The 27459-nt window shown below is 35.6% G+C and overlaps 1 long non-coding RNA gene across 1 annotated transcript in view; it reads right to left on the bottom strand.

Annotated features, from left to right (window-relative positions):
• Positions 1-812: 812 nt before the first annotated feature.
• LOC137654980 (uncharacterized) overlaps positions 813-27459 on the bottom strand; it is a 728027-nt gene continuing 701380 nt past the window's right edge. Inside the window, exon 4 of the long non-coding RNA XR_011046770.1 lies at positions 813-880. This is a non-coding gene — a long non-coding RNA (uncharacterized lncRNA). The remainder of the gene's footprint in view (positions 881-27459) is intronic.

Here is a 27459-nt window from a genome sequence, read left to right as displayed (position 1 = left end):
CTGCACCTGCCAAAGTCGAATCGACAGGTTCTGAGGTGCCGGAGAGAATTATGAAGGTCCCAAATTTCAATTATTGCCCCACAAAATATGACTTATGGGATGGCCAAAGGGCTCGGGAGATCAGGATGAGTTCAAACATATCTATGCCACGGTAGTAAACAACTGCCTACACACAGTTTAAAGGCTTAAAGGCCACTCATGAATGGCAGAGTCAAGGCGCAGTGACATTGCCCTATCAAGCAGAACAATGTCCTAGAAACTGACTATATATATATATATATATATATATATATATATATATATATATATATATATATATATATATGTGTGTGTGTGTGTGTGTGTATGATCAGCGACCAAGCCACCTCTCCACCCAAGCCAGGACCAAGGAGGGTCAGGCAATGGCTGCTGATGACTCATCAGGTAGACCTATAGGCTTCCGCCATAACCCCCCATTCGCAGTTCTCAAGGATGGCGAAGTTGCAGCGACCAAAGGAATTAACGAGTTTAAGCGGGACACGAACACTAGCCAGCCCTAATTTCTCCTTTTTTGTAACATATTTCCCCTCTCTCTCTCTCTCTCTAACACACACACCAGGTAAAGCATCAGAAACCTTTCGTAACTATCTCTTTGTATTAGTAACTATGCATCCCATAGAAACAAAATGTCCGATATCTCTTCTTCCTTTAGACGAAATAAACAACTACAGATAAAACACACACAAAAAAAAGTTTAACGCAAATCCACAAACATTTCATAGTCACTAAGCTGCAAAAAAAAAAAAAAAAAAAAAAAAAAAAAAGTTGACATACCTTTGTTCCCGAGGGTGCTCGAATCAAACCCGTGGCAATCTTAAATTTGCAGTCTTATGCGTCACGCCTGAAAGAAACGAAGAACCTATTAAAACAACTCTTCAAAGCTTGGCAGCACAGCCTAACTGATGATATTCCTAACATTACCAAAAACTGCAGATCGAATGATCAACTTGGCTCTGCTGGTACCAAGCCAAGAGCCACGTTGAGGCTAATGTTGATTTTCATAATGACACTTCGCTTGGTTCTCCTCCTCCGTCTTCTTTTTCATTGCCTTCCCTCGAAAATAGAATCTATGCGCCATCGAAGACACCCGAGTCTTGATGGGGAAATTTCATGTGAATTTCATGGCTTTCTGATAGTTATTCCACTGGCGTTGGTATTTATTCATTAAGGGTGGACTGGATCTGGTGGTGCGAGGTGGGCAACTAGAGATATTTTCCCCCCAGGAATATATGAAATTAAAATATACATATAATGCAAAGACTAATATTTCTAATATATTGTTACTAAATAACTCGCCCATGATTTTTTCGTACTTTAAATATACTGACTGCACCCATGTAATATACTTTAGCTAATGATGAGGGTCATAGATTACATACATACATACATACATACACACACATATATATATCATATATATATGTATATATATATATATATATATATATATATATATATATATATATATATATACATATATATGTGTGTGTGTGTGTGTGTGTGTGTGTGCGCGCGCGCGAAATTAGGAGCTTTGACAAGAAGGAAATGCTATTTGAAGTGTTTTTGATGATTAAAATGCAAAAAGAACAAATAGGCACTTAAGCAAAATAGGGAGGTAAGATAAAAGGTTCGGGTAGAAAGTAAGGAAAAAAATCGAGAAAAAAAAAAGATAGACGCTTTGAAGAGAAAGGAGTAAAGTGAGGAGGGTTAATGAGGAAATGGACTTAATAGATTAATGATTCACAAAGAAAAGCACGAACAGATGTAAATGCAGTTATAAGTTGGTGAAGTATTTTCAGGAGGTGTTAAAGTCTAGCGTCAGCAAAGGCAGAGTTAAGTGTTATGAAAATTAATGGTATGAACGTTGTACTGTGACTTTGACTACAACTGACAGTGATGGATGTCAGGAAGCTTTAGAGAAAAGACAAAGAAAAATCAAAATAAGATGATGAGATTTAAATCCTAATGTAAGGGCAGTTTAACCATACATCCTCATACCCTATACAAGCTCAGATCAGATGGAAACAGTAAATGAGTGGGGATGAATAAAGAGTGGTGGAAGTGTATGAGACAAGGAACATGAAATAAAAATCAAAACTCCAAGGCTTTATTAAAGGTTTGAAGGCCGATCATGAATGGCAGAGGCAAGGGACAGTGTCAATGCCCTAGCTAGCAGGTAAATGCCCTAGAGACTGACTATATGTATACACATATGTATATATATATATATATATATATATATATATATATATATAGATATATATATATATATATATATATATATATATATATATATATATATATATAGCACTAAGCTAGAACCAGGGAGGGCCAGGTAATGACTGCTAACGACTCAGCAGATATAGCTATATGCTCCCAAATAACCCCCATCCTTATGGTGAGGTTGCAGAACAAAAAACTATCGAACATGAGCCGGAGTCGAACCCCAGTCTAGCAGAATGGTAGGCAAGAACGTTTCCAATAGAGAGAGAAGGGAATTGTGACTGTTTCTATATGCTGAATGGATTGCTGCCCGAAATAGGACCTGCAAGAAAGCAGTTGGAAGGCTGCATTGCAATGCAAAAATTAGTTTGTCTTGTAACCACTGATAATACTGGTTACAAATTGCTAAATTTTACGGAACAAAAGAATGTATTACTTAAAATATACGTTCAATATTTCAACTAAAACGAGTAAGACAACATAAATCTTTGAAACTATGTGAGAAAGAAAAGGAGGTACAGCTTATAAACAAAGGATCTTGTTATTTGGGCAAATAATATTTTTCTGTAGGCCTACAGTACTTTGTAAAATTAATAAAAATGCTCTTGGTCACGTGTTTACAAGCTCAGCGAATTTGTTTCACAGGCAGCGTCACCAATAGTTTCTCTTTTACTAAACACAGGGGTACCTACTATATACCAGATTGTTTACAACAAAATTCGGTGTTCAGAATTATGCATCAGAGTAGGCCTACTAGTCAATTTCTTTTAGCGATGCAGATTTGCACCGACTCGCAGCGGTGCCCTTTTAGCTCGGAAAAGTTTCCTGATCGCTGATTGGTTGGACGAGATAATTCTAACCAATCAGCGATCGGGAACATTTTCCAAGCTAAAAGGGCACCGCTGCGAGTCGGTGCAAATCTGCCTCGATAAAAGAAATGGACTATAGTATCTGTATTTGAAACATCAATATTCAAACTATTTAGATGTAATTATCTTTATCGCCTGCTAATTATTAAAGAGAATCCACGTCTTTATAAGGCTAGATTTCTATTTATTAAAAGGGGAGACTAACCAACCCTATGAGTCAAACTCAACTCTTACCGAGCTAGCCCGATTAACATTAGGAAGAATATTATTTTTTATAATAATGTTAAATAAATTGATAAAATAAAATATATAATATATATAATGAATAAGAATATATATATATATATATATATATATATATATATATATATATATCTATCTATCTATCTATCTATCTATCTATATATATATATATATTATATATATATATTTATATATATATATATATATATATATATATATATATATATATAAATATCAATTATAATGGATAAAAAGTAAATAAATTATGAGGTAAAAATCTGTGATATAAGGCTAGAACAATCAATAAAATTTATATTTATGATATGCTTTTGAAAATTCATTAAAAAAAAAGCCAACAGAAAAAAAATAATTCTAAACCTTAGACAAACACATCCAATTAAATTTAACACACTGACATCCCCCTAAGAAAATCAGGTAATAAGTGTTTTACTACACATAAACTGAGCTAAAATCTGTGATATAAGACGAGAACAATCAATAGAACTCCTATTTATGCTATACTTTTGAGGAAAAAAAAAACTCATTCCAATCCATGGAGAAACTTATTCAAGAAAAATATAACGCACTGGCATCCCCCTGAGAAAATGATCCAAGTAACAAGTGTTTTACTAGCTATGTGAAGTCATTAGGATTCGGGGGAAACAACATTAAGGGGAAAACACCTATTTACGGATAAAGCGCTTCGGAGGCTTCACCTGTGCGAGACGACATTTGTGGCAATAGACGGCATCAAAACAAACTGCAGGTGAGAAGGTCATTTCCCCCCATGGATGAAATGTTAGATGGATGAAAGCATCAGAATCATTGTTCTCTAGTCTTGGATAAAGCCATAGCCGCTGTACCATGGTATTTCACTGTCTTGGGGTAGAGTTCTCTTGCTTGAGGTACACTCAGGCATTCTATCTCATTTCTCTTGTGTTTTTATTTTGTAAGTTTTTTATAGTTTAAATATGAAAGATCTATTATGATCTTACTGTTCTTATAATACTTTATTTTAATTGTTAATGACTTCTCTCGTAGTTTCCTTAATTCCTTTCCTCACTGGGCAATTTTCCCTGTTGGATCTCTTGGGCTTATAGAATCCAGCTTTTTCAACTAGGGTTGTAGCTTAGTAAGTAAGTAAGTAAGTACGTAAGTAATAATAATAATAATAATAATAATAATAATAATAAAGAGCAATTGACTGGCGAAATCTAACAGAGGCCCTTTGCGTTTATAGGCGTAGGAGGAGATGATGATATTTCTTTTCCTGTCACGCTAGACAGCATTGCCAAAAGTATGACTACTCGGTTTCTCCCTGTCCCTCGGGTAGGGGGAGAGGAAGTAACCATACCCTAGTGAAAGGGGGTACCCCGAGAGGTAAACTTGGAAACCCTAATTTCCCACAAATTGCCGTGTTGTAGTTAGGGAAGGGGGAGGGGTGAGAAGGGTTGAATCTGTGCGCATGTGTGCAAAGGCATCTATATAATTAGCCGTCATTTTTGACGGGTCGAATAAACTAGTGAATAAATAAAAAAGATGGAAATAGGGTGTTTAAAGTCAACATTTTCTAAAAGAAATAAAAGCCAGTGATTTCTTAGAATTCATTATAAATACGTACTTGAATTGTTTATTCGATTAATAAATTTCAATTCTAAGAAGTGTAATTGCAGTAACTTCACCTATCATACTTTTGTGAAACTAATATACAGATAACTAATCATGTAATAAACTAGATCATTCCTACAGATGCTTACGTATCTTACAGTCATTACAGCGATAAGAATTCATATACGATGTTTGAAAAAATACTGATATAGTGAAAGAATTGAGAAAAAAATCAATCAGTATAATCTTCAAAATATCGGCCATAGCAAAGAGATAATTGCAAATAATGATAGCGGCAAAGAAATAAAAGATTCGACATAAAATACATTCTGCAGCAATTAAAACAACACACCTGTTCCGGGAACGATTAAAAACGGAAGTTCAGATCAAAGCTGAACACGAACCAACAGGGAACGCTTTATCTAAAACTGTGCATCTTTCTTCCTTTCGTACATATTTTACATCTTCTAAGGATAAGAAATGGAAACGCAATAACAATAACAGAGATTATGATCTATCTATCTCTCTGCTCATCAAACTTTCCATGAAATCTCTCTCTCTCTCTCTCTCTCTCTCTCTCTCTCTCTCTCTCTCTCTCTCTCTCTCTTTCTCTCTTCTCTTCCGTCTTTCTTTCCTCCTCCATTTCTTCCAATTTGCAATGTCGCCGTCACCTTTTATAGAGAGTTTGAGATAAAAGATTTTCTTCTTGTGACATCGACTCCTGAATCTTGATTAGGTCGAAATTTGCACATCTCCAATTTCACACATCGCCGATTTTTCGCAAAGGAAATGTCAATTTTGTTCGACTCGCAACCAAAGCTATTTAGACAGGGGGCCATTCGCTTGTGTTTGCGTGTGTTTGAAGGTGATAAATATGAATTTGCGAGAGTACTAAAATCAATATGCAAGAATGCATGTGTCTTTGTTCTTAATAACATACAAAGGTATCACTTCATATGCGAGAATGCATGTGTCTTTGTTCTTACTCCCATCCATAGGCCTTACAAGCTATAGGATATGAGAGAAAGAATTTGGTTCTATCAAAACTTCAGCAGTAATGAAAACCCTTCTAAAACAATGAGTGTCTCAAGACGAGAAGCAATGACACCATAACATTCCTACAACTCAGAATTCTCTTCTATTCACTGTGTTCTTATGCGAAAAAAACCTTTCGATTTTCATGAACTTTGTTCATTCATCTTCCCCCTATCCTAAATAAAAATAACCAGAGATAGAAAAAAAAAAACCTGCTTTTCTTCTCCTATATTGGGTTTTGCCTCTTGCCGGTCAGCACTAGGCAATTACGCCCTTGTGCTGTATGTACCACGGTCTTGGCTCATTCCCTTTAAAAATACAACTTACCTCACCCATGGTCCGTTTATTAGGTTTACGTAATTCTCTTTCTGTTCATCTATATACGTGTCAGTATGTGCAGGTATTATTGCGCATTCATTGCACATTCCCTTTGGACCAGCAATTTCTTTTCATGCGTTTCCTGCTGTAAAAGGCATATATATATATATATATATATATATATATATATATATATATATATGTATATATGTATATATATATATATGAATATATATATATATATATATATATATATATATATATATATATATATATATATATATATATATATATAAAGGTTATACTTATGTGTGCGTATGTATGTGTATAGCATGTAATTCTCGCCTTATTAAATTACATTATTTCGTATTACAACGTATTTGCCAGCTTCTACGCATACAAACTGTGTGCACTTGAGAGAGAGAGAGAGAGAGAGAGAGAGAGAGAGAGAGAGAGAGAGAGAGCTTTGTGTACTATACCTGAAAGTTATTGTTTTTTTGTACCATCTTAAAATTTCTCTAAATTTTCAAGGCAATGTTCTCGCAACTCAGCCTTAGTTGGACCGCCCTCCCTTTAATTACAAACAGCCATACCTTCTCTGAGTTTCTCCGCCGTTTCTTTTACATTTCGTTTCTTTATTCCCTTTGTAAGATTCTTTTCACATTGTTTGCATTACAACATTCCTTTGGCCTATCGTATGCACAAGCACACATATTTTTCTTTCAAATGCAATACATTGCTCAAATTGGTTTACATTAACAACATATATTGTTATTATTACTTGCTAGGCTACAACCCGAGTTGGAAAAACTACAAGCTATAAGCCCAAGGGCTCCAACAGGGAAAATGGCCTAGTGAGGAAAGAAAATAAGGAAATAAAACATCATATACTATTATTATTACTAGTTAAGCTACAATCCTAGTTGGAAAAGCAAGATGCTATAAGCCCAAAGGCTCCAGCAGGAAAAATAGCTCCGTGAGGAAAGGAAATAAGGAAATAAGTAAATTACATTGCTCAAATTGGTTTACATTAACGACATATATTGTTATTATTACTTGCTAAGCTACAACCCGAGTTGGAAAAACTAGATGCTATAAGCCCAAGGGCTCCAACAGGGAAAATAGCCTAGTGAGGAAAGAAAATAAGGAAAAAAAAACAACATATATTATTATTATTACTAGTTAAGCTACAATCCTAGTTGGTAAAGCAAGATGCTATAAGCCCAAAGGCTCCAGCAGGGAAAATAGCTCCGTGAGGAAAGGAAAATAAGGAAATAAGTAAATTACAAAAGCAATGAACCATTAAAACATTTTAAGAACAGTAACAACATTAAAATAAATATTTTATATAAATACTTAATAAATATTTTATATAAATACTTAAAAAACAAGAGGAAGAGAAATAAGAGAGAATAGTGTGCCTGAGTGTGCCCTCAAGTAAGAGAACTCTACCCCAAGACAGTGCAAGGCCATGGCACTACCCATGACTATAGACAATGGTTTGATTTTGGAGTGTCCTTCTAGAATAGCTGCTTACCATAGCTAAAGAGTCTCTTCTACTCTTACCAAGAGGAAAGAAGCCACAGAACAATTACAGTGCAGTAGTTAACCCCTTTAGCGATGAAGAATTGTTTGGTAATCTGTGTTGTCAGGTGTATGAGGACAGAGGAGAATATGTATAGAATAGGCCAGACTATTCGGTGTATGTGTAGGCAAAAGGAAAATAAGTCATTGCCAGGGAGAAGAATCAAATGTAGGACAGTAATGTCTGGCCAGTTAAGGGACCTAATAACTCTCTAGCGATAGAGAGAGAGAGAGAGAGAGAGAGAGAGAGAGAGAGAGAGAGAGAGAGAGAGAGAGAGAGAGAGAAAGAGAGAAATAATCTAGATTACATGTAAATCTATATCTGTTAATGAGATGAAAAGCTTCTCATTCAATTTGGTCACGGAATGGAAAGTCTACACATATTAAAATAAAACATTACGTATAATATTGCGTGAGTCCCACATTGATCAAAAGCTGGTGTGACGCAAACTGATGGTGGAATCAATCACGATAGTTTTTTCTAATAAAAATACGGAAAAATATATACAATTTTCATTATGATATTGATGCACAGTATATCGATACACTTGGATAGGATATATAAAGTTTATTTTCACTGTATTCTGAAAAGTAATTTCTTTCGATCTTCAGATGTTTTTAACTTATACTTATATCAGCATCTCTCTGTTTGAGATCATCATCTTTGCCATTAATATTCTGGTGATTTAAAAGCCAACGAAGAAAGGAAATAAGGGAAAAACAAATATACTACATATAATCAATTAACAGAAATAGTTAAAAGTCAAACTCCGTAATGACGTGAAAATTGATCTGTCTACAGTATATATAAACTATAAAATGAGACTTATGTAAATTTATTTTCTATGAATACTTAGCCAAGACAACGAATCTTTCAGTTCTGTCATCTAGTTGGGCATCTGAAATATATTTATCATTATCAACTTTAAAAGTCAAAAAAGATTAACCGCCTATCTATATTGTCCATCAAAGTAGACAAAAGAAGTATATATATCAAGACAGGCTAATAGTCATAAATCTAAAATGTATTGAAGTTTCCTATACAAAATGGTAAATTCCATCCACCCACATCAAGTGTCTTGCTTCACAATAACAGTCATCAATGAAAAGTTCGTTCGAGGGCACATCATTACATCCAAATTCGAAGCAGCTGAAAGCTTAAGTGAAGAGAGTCAGACTTAGACTTAACCAGATTATTATTATTATTATTATTATTATTATTATCATTATTATCATTATTATTATTATTATTACTTGCTAAGCTACAATCCTAGTAGGAAAAGCAGGATGCTATAAGCCCAGGGGCTCCAACAAGGAAAATAGCCCAGTGAGGAAAGGAAACAAGGGAAAATAAAATATTTTAAGAACAGTAACATTAAAATAAATATCTCCTATATAAACTATAAAAACTTTAACAAAACAAGAAGATAAACAAGACAGAATAGTGTGCCCGAGTATACCCTCAAGCAAGAGAACTCTAACCCAAGACAGTGGAAGACCATGGTACAGAGGCTATGGCACTACCCAAGACTAAAGAACAATGGTTTGATTTTGGAGTATTCTTCTCCTAGAAGAGCTGCTTACCATAGGTAGAGTCTCCCTTCTACCCTTACAAAGAGGAAAAGTAAGCGTGGCTCCTCACCCTCGCTGCCACCTATCGTTGACTATCTCGTTAACATTTTCAACGGCTGTTCTAGCTCAAGCTGAAAACAATATCCCTACATAAAGGGCGATGGTTTGTATCCGCTAAGGAGCAAATGAGGATGGCAAAGATTTATTATCAGTTCAGATCTAGGATAACAAAATTTCTTCAGGTACTGTCAACATTCAAAACTAAAAGTAATTCGTAATTTCACCATAGTTCAGCCTTTTGAATAAGCCACTGTCTAGAAAATAGATTTCTGGCCTTTTTCCTCGAGCAGTCTCTGGACATAACAGAGTTTTCCTGATCTCAACAAAGCATTGCTGTGAACAAAGCTCTGCTCTTGACAGGGCCTGTGAACAATAAAAGATTACAGACAATTTCCAACTAAGATAATAAATAACCATAAACACTTTACTTGATTAGAAAATAATGAATTCTTCGAGATAAAAAACTAATTTCAATAATTAAATATAAATAATTGCTTTTTCTTAATTATATTGCATAACTCACCATATTACCAATCCAGAAGTTACACAAACATTAATAGGAGATATGCAATGTAAGTAAAAGCCATTCTTACAAGTTTGTGACCAGAAAGCAAAGTGAGGTGTCAAAGGTTATCCTACGTCTGGATATTGGGGTACAGCGTTACCAGATCAAATATGGTTGAGAAAAACACAAGGTGTGTAAGAATACTTGTGACCATTAGTATATATCAATACACAATCGTACATGAAACAACTTTACAACCATCCAAGCATTTGGCTGCCACCAGAGATCGATCGACAAGATAAGTGGCTTTTTAAAGGTTTAAAGGTCGCTCATGATTGGCAGAGGCAAGGGACAGTGACATTACCCTATCGAGCAGGACAATGCCCTAGAAACTAACCATATATACATATGATCAGCGACCAAGACCCCTCTCCACTTAAGCTAGGACCAAGGAAGACCAGGCAATGGCTATAGATGAATCAACAGATTAACCTATAGTCTCCCCCAAAGCCCCCATCTTTAGTTCACAAGGATAGTGAGGTTACAGCGACCAAAGAAACGAAGTAGTTTGAGCGGGACTCGAACCCCAGTCTGGCGTTCATCAGTCAGGGATATTACCACATCGTCCACTACAGCCCTAAGAAGTTAATTCCTCTATTATTCCGTTCCTTAATTTACGTCGGAGTACGGATGAAATTCCGAGCCATTCGTTGTTCTACATCGCCGATGGGAGAGGATAGTTAGACAGTGGCAGTTGTACTGATTTTCAAATTGACGGTGAGTTAATCTTTCTTTACAAATTTGATTTGAATTTGGTCTGTCTGTTTATATATACATTTATCACTGATTATAGATCAGATTTATGAGCTTAGCTTTATTTCTGTAATCATCTACGATGTTTCGTCAATACCTCTTGACCCAAAGTATTTTTCATACGTTTATGATCTCATGATCAAAACTTTCTCGAACTTCAAATTATCCTTTATCTATTTCTTCAGCAGATGCAGAATTGAAATTTTCTATTAATCTGTTAGTCATCCTTTGCGTTCTCAAGGATTTTCGACTTCAAAAGCAGACTTCCAAAGTAGATTTCGGATGGTAGACCTTGTGAATTAAGGAAGGAATGTGGCTGGTTCGCGCATTTTGGTAAATATAAGGAGCTTTAATTAATGAAAGGTGAGCACACAACTGTCATTTATTTATGAGAAACAATTATTTTGCAAGGTTAAACATTCCCCATCAGGGGTGGGGCCCCTGAAGGGGAGAGGGTGTATCCTCATGGCATACGGTAAGCCAAGAGGGAGCTTGCAGTTTTTTAATGTTTAACTTTTGGATTGGTAATATGGGGAGTTATGCAAAAAGCAAATCTTTTGTATATTAAATTTTTTAAATATATCATATTGTATCTTTAAGCCATACATACATAGTCTAATTAAGACATTTCTTTTTTACTTAAGTTGAGTGTTTAAGGGTTTACATATTAATTTAGTTGAGAATGTTCTGGAATCTATTCTTGTTCACAGGTCCTGTCAAGAGCAGAGCTTTGTCCACAGCAGAGATGCTGAGAGCAGAGCTTTGGACAAAGAAGACGTTTGTCCACAGCAGAGGTGCTCAGAGCAGAACTTTGGACAAAGCAGACGCGTTGAAAGCAGAGCTTTGTCTACAGCAGAGGTGCTGAGATCAGAGCTTTGGGCAAAGCAGAGCTTTGTTCACAGCAGAGGTGCTCAGAGAAGAACTTTGGACAAAGCAGAGGCGTTGAAAGCAGAGCTTTGTTCATAGCAGAGGTGCTAAGAGCAGAGCTTTGGACAAAGCAGAGGGGTTGAAAGCAGTGTGTTGTCAAGAGCAGAGCTTTATCCACAGCAGAGGTGCTGAGAGCAGAGCTTTGTAAAAAGCAGAGGCGTTGAAAGCAGAGCTTTGTCAAGAGCAGAGCTTTATTGAGCTCAGGAAAGCTCTCTTATGTCCAGAAACTACTCGAGGACCTCACACGGCGTACTGTTGGCGTTACTAAAAGATTTCTGCAGCGTCACTTCAGACCCTACCAGCACTTACTTTTTGACATATGCTTGTATTAAGAGTTCTTTCCTTTAGTTTTGCTGTTCAACCTCTCTGGATCTTCAACTTAGAGTGTAATAAATGGGTTTTCCTCAGCAACTTATTGGTGCTAATTGATCTCCCCGGACTCTGCTCCGGATCATTTGATCGAAATTCATAAATTAAATGTAAATATTTAGGTAAATTTAGTTTATCAAGAATATTTATGAATGTATCGTAGTTCATTGTGAAGTTATTGAATATAAAAAATAAAAAATTAATAAACAGTTAGCCATAAAAATGGCAGCACTATTGCATTAGGTGAATTTAGAAGACAAAATTAATATGAAGCTTAAGTAAGACAAAATCGTGTCCTAAAGGTTTAAAGGACGCTCATGAATGGCTTAGGCAAGGGGCAGTGAAACTGCCCTATCAAGTAGGATAATGCCCTAGAGACTGACCATATATACCTATGATCAGCGCCCAAGCGCCCTCTTCACTCAAGCTTAGACCAAGGAAGGCCAGGCAATGGCTGCGGATGACTTATCAGATAGATCTATAGGCTCCCCCTCCTTAGCTCACAATGAGGGTGAGGTTGCAGTGACCAAAAGAACTAACGAGTTTGAGCGGGGCTCGAACCATATTCTGGCAATCACCAAGTTATGTCGGTTGAACCTAGTCATTCCACGTTGAAATGACCGTAGAACACAAAGGTAGTTTATTTGGCTTAAATTTGTCAATCTCGTATGATGTAGATTATTTACTTAATACACTGGAATATTTTTTCAAGTTGGAATCCATTGGCTTGTATCATACCGCTTTTTCAATTATTTATAGCTTAGGTAGTATCATAATAATCATCATTCATCATCATTAAACTCCGACAGGAGATTATAAAATCTTTTAAATTTAAGCATCTGGAAATTAACTAATATAGGTTTTTCATATCAACTGCAATAATATAGAAGCTATTTAGTAGAACTATGCTTGTGAACCTTTTACGGTTGATTTCTAAATTAAGAATAATTTGAATACTTTGCAGAGAGGTTCAATAAATCAAAGATTTATTTGATGGGTGTCAGTGTGAAATCCTTTTAGATTCATTTTGTAATGTTTAGGGATTAACTAGGTGTAGAGGTTTTACTGATATTAAAATAGTACAATGTTAAACACCATTCAACTTCCTTTGAGGCTTCCATAGTTAGGAAATCCCCATGAGAGAGAGAGAGAGAGAGAGAGAGAGAGAGAGAGAGAGAGAGAGAGAGAGAGAGAGAGAGAGAGAGAGAGAGAGAAAGTTAAAGCAATAAAGAATATATATATATATAAAACTTTAAGTTCAAATAAAGGAAATACGCACCGTAATTATCAACAATGCTGAAATTGATATCAAACTAGTACAATGTTAAACACCATTCAACTTCCTTTGAAGCTTACATAGTTATGAAATCCCCATAGAGAGAGAGAGAGAGAGAGAGAGAGAGAGAGAGAGAGAGAGAGAGAAAGATAAAGCAATAAAGAATATATATATATAGATATATGTATATATATATATATATATATATACAAAACTTTAAGTTCAAATACAGGAAATATGCACCGTAATTATCAACAATGCTGAAATTGACATCAAAATAGTACAACGTTAAACACCAAACAAATTACTTTGAAGCTTCCATAGTTATGAAATCCCCATAAGGAGAGAGAGAGAGAGAGAGAGAGAGAGAGAAGAGAGAGAGAGAGAGAGAGAGAGAGAGAGAGAGAGAGAGAGAAAGTTAAAGCAATAAAGAATGTATATATAAAACTTTAAGTTCAAATAAAGGAAAAATGCACCGAAATTATCAACAATGCTGAAATTGATATTAAAATAGTACAACGTTAAACACCATTCAACTTACTTTGAAGCTTCCATAGTTAGGAAATCCCCATAGAGAGAGAGAGAGAGAGAGAGAGAGAGAGAGAGAGAGAGAGAGAGAGAAATTTAACGCAATAGAGAATATATACATAAAACTTTAATGTTCAAACAAAGGAATAATGCTCCGTAATAATACAAAAGGTGAAAGAGTCATTAAGGACATAGCACGGAACAACATGTTTATTACTGATTGTGACGTTGATAACATCTTCATTTACAATGGAGGGGGGGGGGGGATTTTCTGAACGGATAGTTACAAGGAATTCTTGAAGATTGAAACATTTGACTAGGGAAAAAATCTTACTGGCGTTAATGACTATTCCTTAAAACAAAACTATTTTATGATTACTCTTGCATACAAAGTTTTCTGTCATCATAATACGTATTGGGGTTGTGATAAATATGATTATTATTATTATTATTACTTGCTAAGCTACAACCCTATTTGGAAAAGCGGGATTCAATAAGCCCAGGGGCTCCAACATGGAAAATAGCCCAGTGAGGAAAGGAAACAAGGAAAGATAAAATTTTTATGAACAGTAACAACATTAAAACAAATTTATTTGAAATAAATGATATGAGAGCACAAGAGTTTTATATTGATATGAATCTTCTATTGAATGTAAATTCTTGCATGGTATACATGTCTCCATTAATTCCAGCAAACTTCTCTGGAAGCTGAAGAGTCGTCTGACAGCTGTAGCCTTATAGTCTATTTCTTTTAGCGATGCAGATTTAGCACCGACTCGCAGCGGTGCCCTTTAAGCTCGGAAAAGTTTCCTGATCGCTGATTGGTTGGACGAGATAATTCTAACCAATCAGAGATCAGAAAACTTTTCCGAGCTAAAAGGGCACCGCTGCGAGTCGGTGCAAATCTGCCTCGCTAAAAGAAATGGATTGTAGGTAAAGCAGTGTTTGGAAAGAGAAACTATGTTATTAACATCATTTCGCTAAATTAATAAAAATGTTTTTGATCATTTGTTTACAAGCACAGCAACTTCGTTTTACAGGTAGCGTTGTCAATGGTTTCTCTTTTGCCAAACACAGCGTTCCATGCTACAATGTACAGACGTCAGACGTTTCTTTAGCTTCCCGTAAAGTGTACCGGAATTCATGAAGCCAACCGTACCAGGTGTTTATTTTTATGTTTCCTGTGTTCTTTTCTGTATTAACATTTGTCACGTGGGGTTTGAGATTGATTAAATAAATAAATATAATATATATATATATATATATATATATATATACATATACATATATATATATATATATATATATATATATATATATATATTACGTGGTGAGAGGGTTTGCGTACCGCCATGATCAGCGAAGCTGTACTAGTCATGGCTATCCATACTAGGTTGGTTTGTTGTGAGCGATCAGATTAAAATCTTTCACCATCACCAATCCGCAGTTGGCTAGCGTGGTGATGAAAACTGTCCAAATCCCGGACATGATTAAGGACATGTCTGAGGGCTTTATCCTGCAGTGGACTACAAACGGCTGCATTTGTTGTTGCTGATTTATGTGTATATATATATATATATGTATATATATATATATATATATATATAGAGAGAGAGAGAGAGAGAGAGAGAGAGAGAGAGAGAGAGAGAGATTCACTAAAGGCCCGAGGACTTGCTGATAAAGTCGAATCGTCCTTAATGCGCGAGTGTTACTATTTTGGTCTATTTAAAAGACCAGTTGACGTGAATATCATCTAACATTTCTAAATGGAAGTAGAACGATATAATTTATAAGGGAGAGCAGATATATATATATATATATATATATATACACACACACACTACTCCATATACACGAAAGTATACATATGTTTCCCATCTGGGAACCTCCCTACAGTAGAGAAGGTTCTTTTTTGTGCCTCCAATTCCTCGCGTTAACGACGATTCATTGCCTCCCACCTCCCTGGCACACTTCCTTCCTCTGAAGTAATGTAAACCATTACAGCATTCCTCACGCCAAACGTTTCCGCTGTACCATTCAATGCCATTATCTTTGTATGTTACAAAACATTCCACTGCCACTTTCCTTATACAGGGGAATGAATTAGCGAGAAATGTCTGTTGACCTTAGAGTACGGGGAAATATCTCATGTTACTTGTAAATCTTTTCCGTTCGCACTCCCTAAGAGAGATTAGTTCACCAAACGTTCAGTTGGGCTCCACAAGGCATTAGATGAGTTGGAAGACTCAGGCCTACATGGCTGAGGACTATGAACCTCGAAGTAGGAGATGATGAATGGAGAAGTATTCAATTAAAAGCTCAAGATAGAGACGACTGGCAAAATCAAATCGAGGCCATTTGCGTCAATAGGCGTTAGAGGAGATGATGATGAAAGCAGAAAGAGAATGTGGTTATTTCACCGTCTTCAGTTATGATTTCAATTCGATATATATCTACCTTTGCCAACCTCGTTGCGAAGGTTATGTTTTGATAGGCGTGTGTTTACTTGTTTGCACTGTGTGATTGTGATTTGCATAACTCAAAAAGTATTTGATCGAATATTCTGAAATTTAGTGGCATGATTGGCCAGAATCCAAAGTCAATTTGAATAGATTTTGGAAGCGATTGGGTCAAAGGTCAACGTCAAGGTTACGAAAAGCTCAAATATATTTTTATTTGCTATATCGTGGTCAATTTTTGTCTGCTTTGCAAGAAAATAGTATCAAAATGTATACAAATAAATTGCATATCTTGTAATGTGGCAAAGGTATGCGCTCTACCGAGTGCCCTTTCTAGTTTTGTATGTAAATATCAAAGGACAATTCTGTTATTGACTCTCTTTCAAATGTTCATAGATTCTTTAAACTAATCTATGTATTTAGGCAAAAAGGAAATGCAAAAAGAACTGGGTGTGTGAAGAAAATAACATCGTAATTAAGGATACGCTTGAAATAGATTTTGTAAGATAATATTATAATACAACTCATGAATGTAAGATTTAACCTACACAAAAACCTTTAAAGTCCGTTTATCTAAAAGGAATGAACTTATTATTCTCATGACTTTACATATATATATACATATATATATATATATACATATATATATATATATATATATATATTTATATATATACATGTATATATATATATATATATATATATTTAAAATAAGCCATATATTTTAATACATTTATGTCTGGATTCTCTTATTGACCTCGGGATGAGAGTCCCAAGACAGAACCACACATACAAACGTCTAAATGTGCAAAATTTATCTTTATATACTGTATATAATATATATAATGTGTATATATATATATATATATATAAACGTACACACACACGTATATATATATATATATATATACATATATATATGTATATATATATATATATATATATAAAAGTCTTATTGGTCATAAATGACCCCATAAGCCAAAATTGAAAACGAAGCGCAGAAAATAATATGATCTGGGGTTAAGATTTTAGTATTATTATTATTATTATTATCACCATTACTTGCTAGTCTACAACCCTAGTTGGAAAAACAGGATGCTATAAGCCCGGGGGCTCCAACAGGGAAAATAGCCCAGTGAGGATAGGAAACAAGGAAAAATGAAAAATATTTTAAGAACACGGGAAACGAAAATCTCCACGTCTGCCTCGTCCAACACTCTTATTCCCTCTGAACAAGAGAGCCAAATCTCACCCAGACAGCAATTCAAGAACAACTTCGACGCACGTATCGTAGAAGAACTTTCGATCAGACCCACAAAGTTCGGAAACATGTAATTCTGCGGCTCATTTAAGTTTCGTGATAAGCATTACGCCCTTTCGGGTCGAGTGAGTGCCAAAGCGATTCGTTTCTCACGAACGTAATCTTTGATGAAGATTACTTTCGTTTGAAGATTGTGATGTGATTATGTAAACCGACCACGCACCTATGCACACAGAAAATCGTTTATTCTGAGCTGTAGTCATAGTCGACAGTGTTACATATCACTATACTTTCGTTGTGTGTTCCACATATATACGTATTTTGTAGTATATATATATATATATATACATATATATATATATATATATATATATATATATATATATACATATATATATATATATATATATATAGAGAGAGAGAGAGAGAGAGAGAGAGAGAGAGAGAGAAGGATATTGAGATAAGGGTCTAAATAAGAAACTCCACCAAAAGTGGGGAGTTTGTTGCCCAATCGAGCAATAGAAGAAGAGGAAAGAAAAGACTTCGAAAGTTTGTCTGTAGGTCAGAAAAACTCACGTGGGAAGCAGTGGACTATCGGATGCTACAAGGGATTCGAGAGGAGAAGGAAGAGGAACGGTGACCAAAAAGCCACCTATAAAAAAAAAAAAAAAAAGAGGCAGAGAGAAGAGAGAAGTTAATTTGAAATAGAGAATAGGAGGATTGAGAGTTGAGATGAGAGTGAGATTTTAAATCAAAGTAATCATTCCTCATGAGGAGGGAGACAAAAGCAGAAGAGAACCGTTCATAACCCCCCCCCCTGTATGAGAGCAATATTCGCAACGGGGATGAAGAAAATAATTAATGCCAATGAATACTTTTAATTCATTACTCATTCATTAGGTTGTGGTAGTGTATTGGAAACGTCCCTGCCGATCTGCTGGACTGGGGTTCGAGACCAGCTCAAGCTCGATAGTTTCTTGTAGTGCCTACAACCTCATCATCCTTGTGAGCTAAACAAGGAAAGTTTCGGGGGGGGGAAGCCTACTGGACTAAGTGTCTTTATCCTAATTTAAAGAAGAGCCCAATGATCACAATGGATCTTCAATCGGTTCATAACGATAATTTCAAATAACTCTTCTTTATACGTGTCTTTCATCACGAATGTTCCGATGGCATTTCCACATGATATTACTATATGAAAATATAATATTTTGTTTACATGACGTGTTACGACATTCTTGCGGTTATGGAGGGAACTATATATAAACATATAAGGATGTGTGCAAGGCGTCATGTTATAATTTAGTTCAAGATACAATTTTAAACTGCCACGTGCCAGTGAAAGCAAGTTGTTTTGTATCAACAATATTTTAGATTAATTTAGAATATATGTCTAGGGAGAGAGAGAGAGAGAGAGAGAGAGAGAGAGAGAGATTTTCCCTAGTAACAAAAGATTTCTTGGTGTTAATTCTGGTAGACTTGAACAGCTACGATTGAAAAGCAAAAGATTTTTCGTGAACTCTTGAGAGAGAGAGAGAGAGAGAGAGAGAGAGAGAGAGAGAGAGAGAGATGGGGGTCATGTAATAACGGATTTATAGGAATCTCTTCCCGCATGAAAAATCTCAAGTTATATAATGGTATCACTATAGTCAATTCTTTTTAGTGAGGCAGATTTACACCGACTCGCAGGCGTGCCCTTTTAGCTCGGAAAAATTTCCTGATCGCTGATTGGCTGTATAAGATAATTCTAACCAATCAGATAGCAGGAAACTTTTCCGAGCTAAAAAGGCACCGCTGCGAGTCAGTGCAAATGCGTCTCATTAAAAAAAATTTAGTATAGTCAATACTACTGTACTTGACAACATACTCTCTCGACGTTACATTGAAGAGTTGATTGGTTATCACTTTAGATATCGGTAGGGACTATTTGATCAGTTTATATCACTATGGATCTTAAAATATATATTCTTTGCCGTAACTTAAATAGAAGCAAATATACACTGGTGAGCAACGAACTGCAACCGACATAAAACCTTAGTTTTAAACGAAAGAAATTACGAGTACAGTACCCTAGCAAAATTTTGTCACTGGCTGTAAGGTTAACAGTCCAACTACATAGGACCCTTCTCTCTGGTTACGGTTCTTTCCCTTTGCCTGCACAGACACCGAATCCGGCAGGGATGGGGAACCTGCGGCATTAAGGCCGCATATGGCCTTCTGGACCATAAAGTGCGGCCTTCTACGGCCTTTGATAGATGTACAGTATGTGTAGTATATTTCTGCTTTGACACTGAATATTGTGTGTTTAAAATCATTCTACTGTATGTATACACATACAAATATGTACACACAGACAATAGCAAAGTTGTGTTCAGTGATGTACCTCCCAGAGAATGGAAGCAAATTTTCCTTGAATTCAATGAATCCTAACTTGATACAACTAGCAGTTTTTCCTTGTCTGCTGCAACAGCTGCTGTAGCTGACAAGGAAAAACTGCTAGTTGCATTGAGTGAATGACAACGTATGATGGACGAGAGAGTTCCTGTTTTGTCCATCACCTCACTGTGATCTATGTTAGTTTTAGATAAGTCAACAGGTTCCAGATTTTTGGCATAAAAATATTTTTTTTTTTTTGCGCTTTTACTGATGAGTTTTGATTGCATGAAAAACAGCTTCCCTTACGTAACCTTAACGCAAGGACAAGAGGAACAGACATTTCAACAACTTCAATAAGCAATGTCACAAAGGGGGACTAAATTTTACTTCCTTATTTTAATAAGTTAGGCACTGGTGTTCCAGCTATGATGGCTAAAAACTAAGGATTTATTGAACATGTTAAGAATGGAAATAATTGATATTTTTCAACGAAAACAGCTAAGTGTGTTTAAACAGATACAATTTTTTACTGGGATGTTGCATTTTTATGAGATGTGATTGTTTAAAAAGTACCTACTTGCCAATATAAAATATTTGAAAAGGTTACATTGTTGATATTTATAAGCTATCTTTTCCAAAAGATTAATATTATTTTATTTATCACTTCAATACAAAGAACTTACTTGCTTAACTAAAGTAATTTGAAAATGACATGCTTTCGATATTATTCATTTACTTACGGTAGGAAAACTACCCAAACTTGAATGTAATATTTTCAAATTTTAGTTTTCAATATAATTCATTTATTGATTACTTGTATAAAAAGTACTCAATTCAAATATTTGAAATTGTAATGCTTTAAATGTTTATAAACCTGCCACATTTTCTTTAGATTACTAATAAATTAATTGGACGATAAAATAACCAACAAAATTCTATGCCGCCTTAAGGAGCATTGAGGAATTGCAAGATGGCCATCATCCTAAAAAGGGTTCCCCAACCCTGTTGGCCTATTCTTTACTGATTCCCCTTTGTCCTCTTACACCTGACAACACGGAGATTGCCAAACAATTCTTAGTCACCCAAGGGGTTAACTACTGCACTCTAATAGTTCAATGGCTACTTCCCTCTTGTTAAGGGTAGACGAGACTCTTTAGCTATGGTAAGCAGCTCTTCTAGGAGAAGGACACTCCAAAATCAAACCATTGTTCTCTAGTCTTGGGTAGTGCCATAGCCTCTGTACCATGGTCGTCCACTGTCTTGGGTTAGAGTTCTCTTGCTTGAGGGTACACTCGGGCACACTGTTCTATCTAGTTTCTCTTCCTCTTGTTTTGTTAAGGATTTTATAGTTTATATAGGAAATATTTATTCTAATGTTGGTACTATTAAGATATTTTATTTTTTCCTTATTTCCTTTCCTCACTGGGCTATTTTCCCTGTTGGGGCCCCTGGGCTATTTTCCCTGTTGAGGCCCCTCGGCTTATAGCATCGTGCTTTTCCAACTAGGGTTATAGCTTATCATTTAATAATAATAATAATAATAATAATAATAATAATAATAATAATAATAATAATACTGTAAGTTTAGGACCGACAAATGTATATTATATTTTATTCTTTTAAATAACTGATAAATATTTCCTTGCCTCTTGATCTCTTGAACTGCTCCAAGACAGATCTGGAATTCATGAGACGATATCAAAAGCACAGCTACTGGTTTAAAAGGTTTAAAGGTCACTCATGGGTGGCAGAGGCAAGGGCCAGTGACATTGCCCTATCAAGCAGGACACTGCCCTAGAGACTGACCATATATACATATGATCAGCGCCCAAGACCAGTCTCCAACCAAACTAGGACCAAGGTTGGCCAGGCAATGGCTGCTGATGACTCAGCAGATAGACCTATAGGCTCCCCCAAACCCCGATCCTTAGCTCACAAGAATGGTGAGGTTGCAGCGACAAAGGAACTAACGAGTTTGAGCAGGACTCGCACCCCAGTTTGGCCATCACCAGTCAAGGACGTTACTGCATAGGCCACCACAACATCAAACTTTGATGTTTACATATCTAGCTGGACAGACATTTAAATTTCTCGTTGGGTAATATAACTCGATAAAATGGAAGCAATGACAATGCATAAAAAGAGAAACAGTGAATAGAAACAATCACAAATTCCAAAATCCTTCTATTATCTATAGCATATCAGTAATTAGCAGATAAGGAGGAAAAAAATTATCAAAATATGAATTTGTCAATGTCACTTAATGAGATTAAGTCTTTGAAAGTCCTTTTCACATATTAATGGCCAAATGAGGTAATTGAAAATCAATCCCAGTTTCAACCTAATAAAACTCAATCCAGCAAAAAGCCATATGATTTTAGGAAGTTACTCTGTAGTAGTATTCCGACAAAACTATCCAAGGAAAATAATCTTAGCGGCTGGAACGTAGATTTTTCAATGGTTGAGGATCCACTAGTACTCAGGAGTGCTTAAAAACAATCTAATTATTCTGTTTGAGTAAGGTCATCCTCCGTTGTCAAGGGCATTTCATGTACCTATTAGAAATATCATTAGATATTCAATTTTTGGGATCATAAAGGCGTCTGGTTGATGTATGGTAGTGAAGAAGTCTATGTTTACTAATTTCTTGAAGCACAAAGGGTAAAAATGTTAACAGAAAGAAACGTAAATGAGCATACGACTTGGAATGGAGGGTAAGCACGGCAGATGAGCTGATAGAGAACTTGGTGCCTGGAAGAATGGACGAAGTTTGAAAGAATAGTGATACGATTGCCTTAGGACTGTTGATACGAGAGTGACATTTTAAAAGAATACTGCTTTAAGGTATTGGAAGGAGTAAGGGTGGATATGATTGACGTCAGTAGTTGAGAAATAAAATTGTGATTGCATTACTACAGAAAATATTGAATTTAAGTGCAAAAAGACTGACACAAAAGTGGCATTTGAAAAGTATACTGCTAAAAGATCAGAGTATTAGATAGTGTAAGGGTAGAAATAATGATTGACGTCAATGATTGAGATATACAATTTTAATTGCATTATTATATCAAATAGTGAATACGAGTGCAAAAAATGTTTTCTGGAAAGAACTGCATTGCTAAATACATACATACATATACCAAGCTACTTCCCCCAATATTTGGGGGGTAGCCGACATCAAACAAATGAAAAAAGGGGACCTTTCCTCTCTACGTTCCTCCAAGCCTGACAAGGGACTCAACCGAGTACGGCTGGCATTGCTAGGGTGCCACAGCCCACCCTCCCCCGTAATCCACCACAGATGAAGCTTCATAACGCTGAATCCCCTATTGTTGCTACCTCAGCGGTCATCCAAGGCGACCGCAGGAAGCAGCAGGGCCTACCGGAAATGCGTCACAATCGTTCGCCATTCATTCCTATTTCTAGCACGCTCTCTTGCCTCTCTCACATCTTGGTATTCAAAAATGATGATCAATAAATTTTGTTGAGGGAAAGTGAAGATGGATATAATTTATTACAGTTAAATACTACTGCAAAGACGATGAGTATTGAGTAGGCTATTGGATTCAGGAAAAATAGGAGTAAGCTCCTCCTTTAAAAGAGAAAGGGATGCATGTGAAGACAAGCAGATCTTAAGTGAAAAGTGAGATTTACATGAAAGATAATGCTGTGGGAATGAGCATATGTTAAGCGTACTACTATGGCAAATTTGAGATAAGAGTTTGGAAGTCTCAGCAATGCTGTGAGTCGTGCTTTTATCTTTATTAGTATATTTTGTGATATTTTAAAGGATACACGCTATATAAACTACAAGATTAATTTCATCTTTTTTTTTTATTTCTGCAACAACTCAAGAGGTGCTGTGGAAACTTAGTGAAAGGTACAGAAACATTTTATATATATATACCTGTATATATATATATATATATATATATATATATATATATATATATATATATATACATACATACATATATATATATATATATATATATATATATATACATATATACATATATATATATACATATATATATGTATATATATATATATATATATATATTTCAAATAAGCCATATATATTAATACATTAAAGTCTGGATTCTCTTAACGACCTCGGGATCAGAGCCCCAGCCGAAATCACTCAAAGACTATAGTATCTAACCGGCAGGGTTTCGAACCCTGGTCCAGGATACTTGTATGACATAGACCTTACCATTTAGCCATAAATGGTAAGGTCAATGTCATACAAGTATCCTGGACCAGGGTTTTAAACCCGGCCGGTCAGATACTTTAGTCTTCGAGTGATTTCGGCTGGGGCTCTGATCCCGAGGTCGTTAAGAGAATCCAGACTTTAATGTATTAATATAAATGGCTTATTTGAAATATGAAAAACACGTTTAAATATCACACACACACACACACACACACACACACACACACACATATATATATATATATATATATATATATATATATATATATATATATTATTACTTAGAGCCGCTTCTAAAACAATACAAGACAAAGGCTCTAGAAAATGTCATTATTCATGCCTTGGGTTTGGCCATTTCATCACCACGCTGGTCACTGCGGATTGGTGATGGTGGAAACTTTAATCTGATCGTTCACAGCAAACCAAATAAGTAAGGTGGCCCTGACTAGTAAAGCTTTGCTGATCATGGCGATGCAAAAACACTTCACCACGTTAAGGTAACCCCACTCAGAAAGGGTATATATACACACACATATATATTTGTATATATATATGTATATATACATATATATATACACACATATATATATATAAATATATATATATATATATATATATATATATATATATATATATATATCAACATTTTATTATATACAATAAAAATGGCATTGCAAGAACTGGAGCTTGATTAGGCCTTAGAGTCATGGCCAGGAAGTCTAGTTTAGGAATGATAACAAGCACAGAAACAATCTACAGAATTAGCAGAACATCGGGAAACCTCTTCAGACATCATTCCAGATCAGGCTGGAATCTCCAACGTTGACATTTAGTAAGGCGAAAATTAAAACCTTACAGTTCGTCCAAGTATTTTAATTTAAAGAGATGTGTAGAACGAGTTCGTGTTTTAGTATAGTCACTGGTTTATTCGATATTCAAGGCACGTCTTGACAATGCTGACTGACACTTTGAGGAATTTCCTACGCCTTCAGATTTCTTACTACGACAACCACTACTACGACTCCTCTAAATAATTCTAGCTGCTTGTCAACACCACGACTGACTTCACAGTACTGCAGCTGTGGTGCACTACAGTACACAATTTGTTTTAGCTCTCCTTTCTCCGTTTGAGTTTCTATCAGTAAGAAGAAAAAAAAAAAAAGTCCTTCGAAAGGCTGGGATTTTTTTCCTCCCTTTTATCAGGACCCAAATGGAATTCCATGCGAGGTACGTCTGCTGCTTCCACCCAACCTTTCCCCCCCGTACCCTACCTCCTACCTTCCTCCCTAACCCCTTCAAGAGGCTATCCTTCCATGGCACTCCTTAAGAAGGGTTCGTCTTCGGGCGGAGTTCTGGAGACGAGGTTAGAGGCGAGTGGGTGGCTGGCGGAGGGTTAGGGTTGAAATTCCAAAGTTTCTCCCAACTTTACCTATAATGGAGAGAGATAGAGGAAGCCTCCGTCTCTTGAGGGATCCATAAAACCATGCGTGAGAAGCATTTGGTAATTGCGGCAAGAATCTAAGGTTGACGAGAAACGCATTTTTTTTTCCCAGATAGAATGGGTAGCTTGACTATACATACACACACACACACACACACACACACACACACACACACATATATATATATATATATATATATATATATATATATATATATATATATATATATATATATATAGCCGATAAAGCATAATATGGAAGTGACGGCATTGATGCATTTTCTGGTACCAATCCCTGTGAGGGGGGAAAACGTTCCAACGCTCACACACACACACGTTATATATATATATATATATATATATATATATATATATATATATATATATATATATATATATATAAATATATATATATATATATATATATATATATATATATATATATAATATATATATATATACATATAAATATCAGCTGTTTATTGTTTCTCTTGTAGTTTATTCATTTCCCTTTTTCACTGGACTATTATTATCATTATTACTAGCTAAGCTACAAACGTGGTTGGAAAAGCAAGATGGTATAAGCCCAAGGGCTCCAACAGGGAAAAATAGCCCTGTGAGGAAAGGAAATAAGGAAAAAAATAAACGATATGAACAATAATGATCAATTAAAACAAAATATTTCAAAAACAGTAACAACATTAAAATAGATATTTCATATATAAACTATAAAAAGCCTTATGTCAGCCTGTTCAACATACAACATTTGTTGCAAGTTTGAACTTATGAAGTTCTACCGATTCAACTACCCAATTAGGAAGATCATTTCACAACTTGGTCACAGATGGAATAAAACTTCTAGAATACTCTGTAGTATTCAGCCTCCCAGTTGGGCCCTTAGGCTTATAGCATCCTGCTTTCCCAGCTAGGGTTATTATTATCATTATTATTATTATTAACTGCTAAGCTACAACCCTAGTTGGAAAAGCAGGATGCTATAAGACCATGGGCTCCAACAGGGAAAATAGCCCAGTGAGGAAAGGAAACAAGGAAAATAAAATATTTTAGGAACAGTAACATTAAAATTAATATACTGTAAAAACTTCAACAGAACAAGAGGAAGAGAAATAAGATAGAATAGTGTGCCTGAGTGTATAGTCAGGCAAGACAACTCTAACCCAAGACATTGGAAGACCATGGTACAGAGGCTATGGCACTACCCAAGACTAGGGAACAATGGTTTGATTTTGGAGTGTCCTCCTAAAAGAGCTGCTTACCATAGCTAAAGAGTCTCTTCTACCCTTACCAAGAGGAAAGTGGCTTAGCTAGTAATAATACCAATATACAGTATGTACTGTACACATTTTTCCCCTTAGAGGGGATAGAGTCAGATGGCGACAACCTTCTGGTTTTCAAAAAGTATTTACAAGGTGAGGTTGCTAGACACAAGCCTTGCCTTCAGGAATTCACTGTTCGAACGATCATCGGCATAGTAGCCAACGTGATAGCGCCGTCGACGGCTTGTTAAAACTCTAATAATTATTCTATTTTTATCAAATCAGAACTCATTTTCTTTATCTTATCATTTACATCTTACTTTGAAACCTTCATTTCTCCTTCAGTTACTACATCACTATATAATAGAGCAGCGTGTCTGGCTATATACATATAAATACATATTGCTTTCTTGTCACGCTCAGTGGCATTGCCAAACGTAAGACTATTCGGTCTTCCCCT

This window comes from Palaemon carinicauda, chromosome 16 (assembly GCF_036898095.1).
Source record: "Palaemon carinicauda isolate YSFRI2023 chromosome 16, ASM3689809v2, whole genome shotgun sequence".
Classification (NCBI taxonomy): Eukaryota; Metazoa; Arthropoda; class Malacostraca; order Decapoda; family Palaemonidae; genus Palaemon; species Palaemon carinicauda.
Note: the sequence above shows the minus strand (reverse complement) of the source record. Positions and strands in the feature narration are given on the sequence as shown.